General features: G+C 36.2%; 1 non-coding gene across 1 annotated transcript; it reads right to left on the bottom strand.

Annotated features, from left to right (window-relative positions):
- Positions 1-4,006: 4,006 nt before the first annotated feature.
- On the bottom strand, positions 4,007-4,110 carry LOC112699644 (small nucleolar RNA R71). Its single transcript, XR_003152587.1, has one exon. It is a non-coding gene; the product is annotated as a small nucleolar RNA R71 (small nucleolar RNA).
- Between the last annotated feature and the right edge of the window lie 4,798 nt (positions 4,111-8,908).

Raw genomic sequence — 8,908 nt, 5'->3', positions numbered from 1 at the left:
TTATACCACGAAGATTTTGATTAAGAAATCCAAGAGATATGCACCCGGTCTAAGGTAGAACAGAAGTGGTTGTCAGTCACGCATGTTCATAGGTGAGAATGATAATGAGTGTCATGGATCATCACATTCATCAGGTTGAAGTGCAACAAATATCTTGGAATAAGAATAAAATTGAATTGGATAGAAAATAATAGTAATTGCATTGAAACTCGAGGTACAGCGGAGCTCCACACCGTTAATCTATGGTGTGTAGAAACTCCACTGTTAAAAATACATAAGTTAAAGAGGTCCAGGCATGGCCAAATGGTGATGAGCGGATAATTTATACGCTTTTTGGCATTGTTTTTAGGTAGTTTTTAGTAAGTTCAAGCTACTTTTAGGGATGTTTTCATTAGCTTTTATGTTAAATTCACATTTCTGGACTATACTATGAGTTTGTGTGTTTTTCTGTGATTTCAGGTAATTTCTGGCTGAAATTGAGGGACTTGAGCAAAACTCTGATAAGAGGCTGACAAAGGACTGCTGATGCTGTTGGAATCTGACCTCCTTGCACTCGAAATGGATTTTCTGGAGCTACAGAACTCCAAATGGCACGCTCTCAACGGCGTTGGAAAGTAGACATCCAGAGCTTTCGAGCAATATATAATAGTCCATACTTTATTCGGGAATTGACGACGTAAAGTGGCGCTCAACACCAAGTACATGTTGCTGTCTTGAGTTAAACGCCAGAAACACGTCACGACCCGGAGTTGAATGCCAGAAACACGCTATAACTCGGCGTTCAACTCCAATAAAAGCCTTAGCTTGTAGATAGACCAAGCTCAGCCGAAACATACACCAAAGTGGGCCCCGGAAGTGAATTTATGCATCAATTACTTACCTCTGTAAACCCTAGTAGCTAGATTATTATAAATAGAACTTTTTATTAGTGTATTAGAGAGCTTGGAACATCTCTGGATACCTAGTCCTTAGACCATGGGGGCTGGCCATTCGGCCATGCCTGAACCTTTCACTTATGTATTTTCAACGGTGGAGTTTCTACACACCATAGATTAAGGGTGTGGAGCTCTGCTGTACCTCAAGTTTCAATACAACTACTATTATTTTCTATTCAATTCTCTTTTATTCTTATTCTAAGATATACGTTGCACTTCAACTTGATGAATGTGATGATCCGTGACACTCATCATCATTCTCACCTATGAACGCGCGTGACTGACAACCACTTCCGTTCTACCTTAGGCCGGGCGCATATCTCTTAGATTCCCCAACAGAATCTTCGTGGTATAAGCTAGATAGATGGCAGCATTCATGGGAATCCGAAAAGTCTAACCTTATCTGTGGTATTCCGAGTAGGATTCTGGTATTGAATGACTGTGACGAGCTTCAAACTCCTGAAGGCTGGGCGTTAGTGACAGACGCAAAAGAATCAAGGGATTCTATTCCAACCTGATTGAGAACCGACAGATGATTAGCCGTGCTGTGACAGAGCATATGACCATTTTCACTGAGAGGATGGGATGTAGCCATTGACAACGGTGATGCCCTACATACCGCTTGCCATGGAAAGAAGTAAGAAGGACTGGATGAATGTAATAAGAAAGTAGAGATTCAAGAGGAGCACAGCATCTCCATACGCCTATCTGAAATTCCCACTATTGATTTACATAAGTATTTCTATCTCATTTTATTTTCTGTTTATTATTTATTTTCGAACTTATCATAAACCATTTAAGCTGCCTAACTGAGATTTACAAGGTAACCATAGCTTGCTTCATACCAACAATCTCTGTGGGATCGACCCTTACTCACGTAAGGTATTACTTGGATGACCCAGTACACTTGCTGGTTAAGTTGAACGGAGTTGTGACCACACATAGTTGTGAACCATGGTATTGGCACCAAGTTTTTGGCGCCATTGCCAGGGAAAGAAAAAGCAATGAATTTTACAAAATACAATAACAAATGAATCACAATTTCGTCCACCAAGTTTTTGGCGCCGTTGTCGGGGATTGTTCGAGTATGGACAACTGACGGTTCATCTTGTTGCTCAGATTAGGTAATTTTCTTTTCAAAAATATTTTTCAAAATTTTTCTTTTCTTTTTCGTTTTTTTAAATATTTTCGAAAAAAATTTAATAAAAATAAAAAAAATCATAAAAACCAAAAATATTTTGTGTCCTTGTTTGAGTCTTGAGTCAATTTTTAAGTCTGGTGTCAATTGCATGCTTTAAAAATTTTTCTTGCATTTTTTTTCGAAAATTTCAAGCATTCATAGCGTTCTTCATGATCTTCAAGTTCTTCTTGGTAAGTCTTCTTGTTTGATCTTGATGTTTTCTTGTTTTGTGTTGTTTGTTGTTTTTCATATGCATTTTTCATTTGTTAGAGTCCATGCATTGAAGATTTCTAAGTTTGGTGTCTTGCATGTTTTCTTTGCATCAAAATTTTTTTCAAAAATTTGTTCTTGATGTTCATCATGATCTTCAAAGTGTTCTTGGTGTTCATCTTGACATTCATAGTGTTCTTGCATGCATCATGTGTTTTGATCCAAAATTTTAATGTTTTAGGTCATTTTTATGTTTTTCTCTCTCATCATTAAAATTCAAAAAAATCAAAAATATATCTTTTCTTTTTTCTCTCCAAATTTTCGAAATTTTGGGTTGACTTGGTCAAAAATTTTTAAAATTAGTTGTTTCTTACAAGTCAAGTCAAAATTTCAATTTTAAAAATCTTATCTTTTTAAATTCTTTTTCAAATTATTTTCAAAATCTTTTTCTTATTTTTATATCATATTTTCGAAAATATGCTAACAATTAATGTGATTGGTTCAAAAATTTGAAGTTTGTTACTTTCTTGTTAAGAAAGGTTCAATCTTTAAATTCTAGAATCTTATCTTGTAGTTTCTTGTTAGTTAAGTCATTTTAAAGATTAAATCTTTTTCAAAATGCCTTTTTCTTAAAAGTCTTATCTTTTTATCTTATCTTTTTCAAAATTTTATCTTTTTCAAAATTTGATTTTAAAATATCTTTTCTATCTTCCTATCTTCTTATCTTTTTAAAATTAAAAACTTCAAATCTTTTTCAATCAACCAACTAACTTTTTGTTGTTATCTTTTTCAAAACCAACTAACTACTCTTTCCTCTCTAATTTTTGAAAATATCTCACCCCTTTTTCAAAAATTCTTTTTAATTAACTAATTGTTTCAAATTTTAATTTTAATTTTAATCTTATCTTATCTCTAATTTTCGAAAATTACTAACACCTTTTTAAAATTATTTTCGAATTCTCCCTCTCTTTTCTTATTCTATTTAATTAATTATTTACTAACACTTCTCTTCACCTCTCTTCATCTAAATATCCGAGCCCATTCTTCTTCACTCTCCTCCCCTTTCTTCTTCTACTAACATAAAGGAATCTCTATACTGTGACATAGAGGATTCCTCTTCTTTTCTTGTTTTCTTCTCTTTCATATGAGCAGGAACAAGGACAAAAGCACTCTTGTTGAAGCTGATCCTGAAACTGAAAGGACTCTGAAGAGAAAACTAAGAGAAGCTAAATTACAACAATCTAAAGGTAACCTTTTAGAAATATTAAAACAAGAGAAGGAGATGGCAGCCGAACCCAACAACAATAATGCAAGGAGAATGCTTAGTGACTTCACAAAACCAACGTCCAAATTTGATGGAAGAAGCATCTCCATTCCTACCATTGGAGCCAATAATTTTGAGCTGAAACCTCAGCTAGTTGCCTTAATGCAACAAAACTGCAAGTTCTATGGACTTCCATCTGAAGATCCTTATCAGTTTTTAACTGAATTCTTGCAGATCTGTGAGACTATTAAGACGAATGGAGTAGATCCTGAAGTCTACAGGCTCATGCTTTTCCCTTTTATTGTAAGAGACAGAGCTAGAATATGGTTGGATACACAACCTAAGGATAGCATGGACTCCTGGGAGAAGCTGGTCACGACCTTCTTGGATAAATTCTTTCCTCCTCAAAAGCTGAGCAAGCTCAGAGTGGATGTTCAGACCTTCAAACAAAAAGATGGTGAATCCCTCTATGAAGCTTGGGAAAGATACAAGTAGTTGACCAAAAGGTGTCCATCTGACATGTTTTCAGAATGGACCATATTAGATATATTCTATTATGGTCTATCTGAATTTTCGAAAATGTCATTGGACCATTCTGCAGGTGGATCCATCCACCTAAAGAAAACACCTGCAGAAGCTCAAGAACTCATTGACATGGTTGCAAATAATCAATTCATGTACACTTCTGAGAGGAATTCCGTGAATAATGGGATGCCGCAGAGGAAGAGAGTTCTTGAAATTGATGCTCTGAATGCCATATTGGCTCAGAACAAAGTGTTGACTCAGCAAGTCAACATGATCTCTCAAAGTCTGAATGGATGGCAAAATGCATCCAACAGTACTAAAGAGGCAGCTTCTGAAGAAGCTTATGATCCTGAGAACCCTGCAATAGCAGAGGTTAATTACATGGGTGAACCTTATGGAAACACCTATAATTCATCATAGAGAAATCACCCAAATTTCTCATGGAAGGATCAACAAAAGCCTCAACAAGGCTTTAACAATGGTGGACGCAATAGGCTGAGCAATAGCAAGCCTTTTCCATCATCTTCTCAGCAACAGACAGAGAATTCTGAACAAAACACTTCTAATTTAACCAATCTAGTCTCTGATCTGTCAAAAGCCACTTTCAGTTTCATGAGTGAAATAAGATCCTCCATCAGAAATCTGGAGGCACAAGTGGGCCAGCTGAGTAAGAAAGTCATTAAAACTCCTCCCAGTATTCTCCCAAGCAATACAGAAGATAATCCAAAAGGAGAATGCAAGGCCATTGATGTGATCAATATGGCCGAATGCACAAGGGAGGAGAAGGACGAAAATCCTAGTGAGGAAGACCTCCTGGGACGTCTCTCAAGCAAGAAGGAGTTTCCTATTAAGGATCCAAAGGAATCTGAGGCTCATATAGAGACCATAGAGATTCCATTAAATCTCCTTCTGCCATTCATGAGCTCTGAAGACTATTCTTCCTCTGAAGAGGATGAAGATGTGACTGGAGAGCAAGTTGCTCAATATTTAGGAGCTATCATGAAGCTGAATGCCAAGTTGTTTGGTAATGAGACTTGGGAAAGTGAACCTCCCTTGCTCATCAATGAACTAGATACCTGGATTCAACAAATTTTACCTCAAAAGAGACAAGATCCTGGCAAGTTCTTAATACCTTGTACCATAGGCACCATGACCTTTGAAAATGCTCTATGTGATCTGGGGTCAGGGATAAATCTTATGCCACTCTCTGTAATGGAGAAGCTGGGGATCATTGAGGTACAACCTGCCTTGTTCTCATTACAATTGGTAGACAAGTCATTAAGACAAGCTTATGGAGTAGTAAAGGACGTGTTAGTAAAGGTTGAAGGCCTTTACATCCCTGCTGATTTCATAATCTTAGACACTAGGAAGGAAGAGGATGAATGCATCATCCTTGGAAGACCTTTCCTAGCTACAGCAGGAGCTGTGATAGATGTCAACAGAGGTGAATTAGTCCTTCTATTGAATGGGGACTACCTTGTGTTTACGGTACATGGCCATCCCTCTGTGACAAAAGAGAGTAAGCATGAAGAGCTTCTCTCAGTTCAGAGTCAAGAAGAGCCCCCACAGTCAAACTCTAAGTTTGGTGTTGGGAGGCCACAACCAAACACTAAGTTTGGTGTTAAGACCCCATATCCAAACTCTATGTTTGGTGTTGGGACTATACAACATTGACCTGATCACCTGTGAGGCTCCATGAGAGCCCACTGTCAAGCTAATGACATTAAAAGAGCGCTTGTTGGGAGGCAACCCAATTTTATTTATCTAATTTTTATTTTATTTTATTTTATTGTTATTTTGTGTTTTATTAGGTACATGATCATGTGGAGTCACGAAAAAAAATATAAAATTAAAAATAGAATCAAAAACAGCAGAAGAAAAATCACACCCTGGAGGAAGGACAGACTGGCGTTCAACGCCAGTAAGGAGCATCTGGCTGGCGTTCAACGCCAGAACAGAGCATGAATCTGGTGCTGAACGCCAGAAACAAGCAACATCCTGGCGTTTGAACGCCAGGAATGTACCTTGAGAAAAGCTGGCACTGAACGCCAGTAACAAGCATGGAACTGGCGTTCAACACCAGAAACATGCTACACATGGGCGTTGAACGCCCAGAACGTGCATCACCTCGGCGTTTAAACGCCAGAATTGTATGCAAAGGCATTCTACATGCCTAATTGGTGCAGGGATGTAAATCCTTGACACCTCAGGATCTGTGGATCCCACAGGATCACCTCAGGATCTGTGGACCTCACAGGATCCCCACCTACCTCACCCTCTCTCTCTCTCTCCATTCATGGTCATCCCTTCTGTTTTTCATTCACCACCTACATCTATCCACTCTTCCCCATACACCCCACCTACCTTTAAAATTCAAATTCTCTTTCCCACCCAATCCCACCCATATAGCCGAATACACACATCCCTCAATTTCCTCCATATCTTCTTCTTATTCTTTATCTTTTCTTTCTTCTCTTGCTCGAGGGCGAGCAATTTTCTAAGTTTGGTGTGGTAAAAGCATAGCTTTTTGTTTTTCCATAACCATTAATGGCACCTAAAGCCAGAGAAACCTCAAAAAAAAAAAGAAAAAAAAGGGAAGACAAAAGCTTCCACCTCTAAGTCATGAGAGATGGAAAGACTCATCTAAAGGGGTAGAATAATTGACTGCAAATCAAGAGATCCCTGAGATACCTCAGGGGATAAATGGTCCTCCACACAACTATTGGGAGCAACTAAGGATAGGAGCACCAAAATCACTAGGGATCATGCAACAGAAGCAAGGAAGAGACATAGAGGAGCTCAAAAAGCACCATTGGTCCTTCAAAAAGGCACCACCCTCACTAAGGTGGACTCATTCCTTGTCCTTATTTTCTCTCCTATTCGGTTTTTATATTATATGTTTATCTATGTTTTGTGTCTCTACTTCATGATCATTAGTATGTAGTAACTATGTCTTAAAGCTATGAATAAAATCCATTAATCATTCACCTCTCTTAAAAGAAAAATGTTTCTAAGTCAAAAGAACAAGAAGTACATGAATTTCGAATTTATCCTTGAGTTTAGTTTAATTATATTGATGTGGTGACAATACTTTTTGTTTTCTGAATGAATGCTTGAACAGTGCATAATTTTGATCTTGTTGTTTATGAATGTTAAAACTGTTGGCTCTTGAAAGAATGATGAACAAAGAGAAATGTTATTGACAATCTGAAAAATCATGAAATTGGTTCTTGAAGCAAGAAAAAGTAGTGAAAAGCAAAAGCTTGTGAAAAAAAAAGTTGCGAAAAAAATAGAAAGAAAAAGAAAAAGCAAGCAGAAAAAGCCAATAGCCCTTAAAACCAAAAGGCAAGGGTAAAAAGGATCCAAGGCTTTGAGCATCAATGGATAGGAGGGCCCAAGGAAATAAAATCCAGGCCTAAGCGGCTAAACTAAGCTGTCCCTAACCATGTGCTTGTGTCATGAAGGCCCAAGTAAAAAGCTTGAGACTGAGTGGTTAAAGTCGTGATCCAAAGCAAAAAGAGTGTGCTTAAGAGCTCTGGACACCTCTAACTGGGGACTCTAGCAAAGCTGAGTCACAATCTGAAAAGGTTCACCCAGTCATGTGTCTGTGGCATTTATGTATCCGGTAGTAATACTGGAAAACAAAGTGCTTAGGGCCACGGCCAAGACTCATAAAAGTAGCTGTGTTCAAGAATCAACATACTTAACTAGGAGAATCAATAACACTATCCGAAATTCTAAGTTCCTAGAGAAGCCAATCATTCTAAACTTCAAAGAAAAAAGTGAGAGGCCAAAACTGTTCAGAAGCAAAAAGCTACAAGTCCCGCTCATCTAATTAGAATTAATATTCATTGATATTTTGGAATTTATAGTATATTCTCTTCTTTTTATCCTAATTGATTTTCAGTTGCTTGGGGACAAGCAACAATTTAAAGATAAGAAAAAGATTTTGAAAATATTTTTAAAAAGATTTTTGAAATTTTCGAAAAAAAAGGGAAAAATAGAAAAGATATGATTTTTGAAAAAGATTTTGAAAAGATAAGATTTTTAAAATTGAAAATTTGACTTGAGTCATAAGAAACAACTAATTTTAAAAATTTTTGAATTGGTCAACTCAAATTTTCGAAATTTTGAGAGAAAAAAGGAAAAGATATTTTTTTTATTTTTAAAATTTTTAATTATGAGAGAGAAAAACATAATTATGACCCAAAACATGAAAATTTTGGATCAAAACCAATGATGCATGCAAGAATACTATGAATGTCAAGATGAACACCAAGAACACTTTGAAGATCATGATGAACATCAAGAACATATTTTTGAAAAATTTTTGATGCAAAGAAAACATGCAAAGCACCAAACTTAGAAATCTTTAATGCTTAAATACTATGAATGCAAAAATGCATATGAAAAACAACAAAAGACACAAAACAATAAAATATCAAGATCAAACAAGAAGACTTGTCAAGAATAACTTGAAGATCATGAAGAACACTATGAATGCATGAATTTTCGAAAAATACATAAATTTTTAGAAAAATGCAATTGACACCAAACTTAAAAATTGACTCAAGACTCAAACAAGAAACACAAAATATTTTTTATTTTTATGATTTTATAATTTTTTTTGGATTTTATTATATTTTTCGAAAAACATATAGAAAAAGGAAGTTATGAATCCATAGTCCTCAATCAAAATCCTATAAATTAGACATGGCTTGATAGCCAGCCAATATAAAACATGTTATATGAAACTCTAGAATTCATTCTTGAAGACTCTGAAGCCATAGAATA

Source organism: Arachis hypogaea, chromosome 6 (assembly GCF_003086295.3).
Source record: "Arachis hypogaea cultivar Tifrunner chromosome 6, arahy.Tifrunner.gnm2.J5K5, whole genome shotgun sequence".
NCBI classification, from domain to species: domain Eukaryota; kingdom Viridiplantae; phylum Streptophyta; class Magnoliopsida; order Fabales; family Fabaceae; genus Arachis; species Arachis hypogaea.
This window is presented reverse-complemented; position numbering and strand designations above follow the sequence as displayed.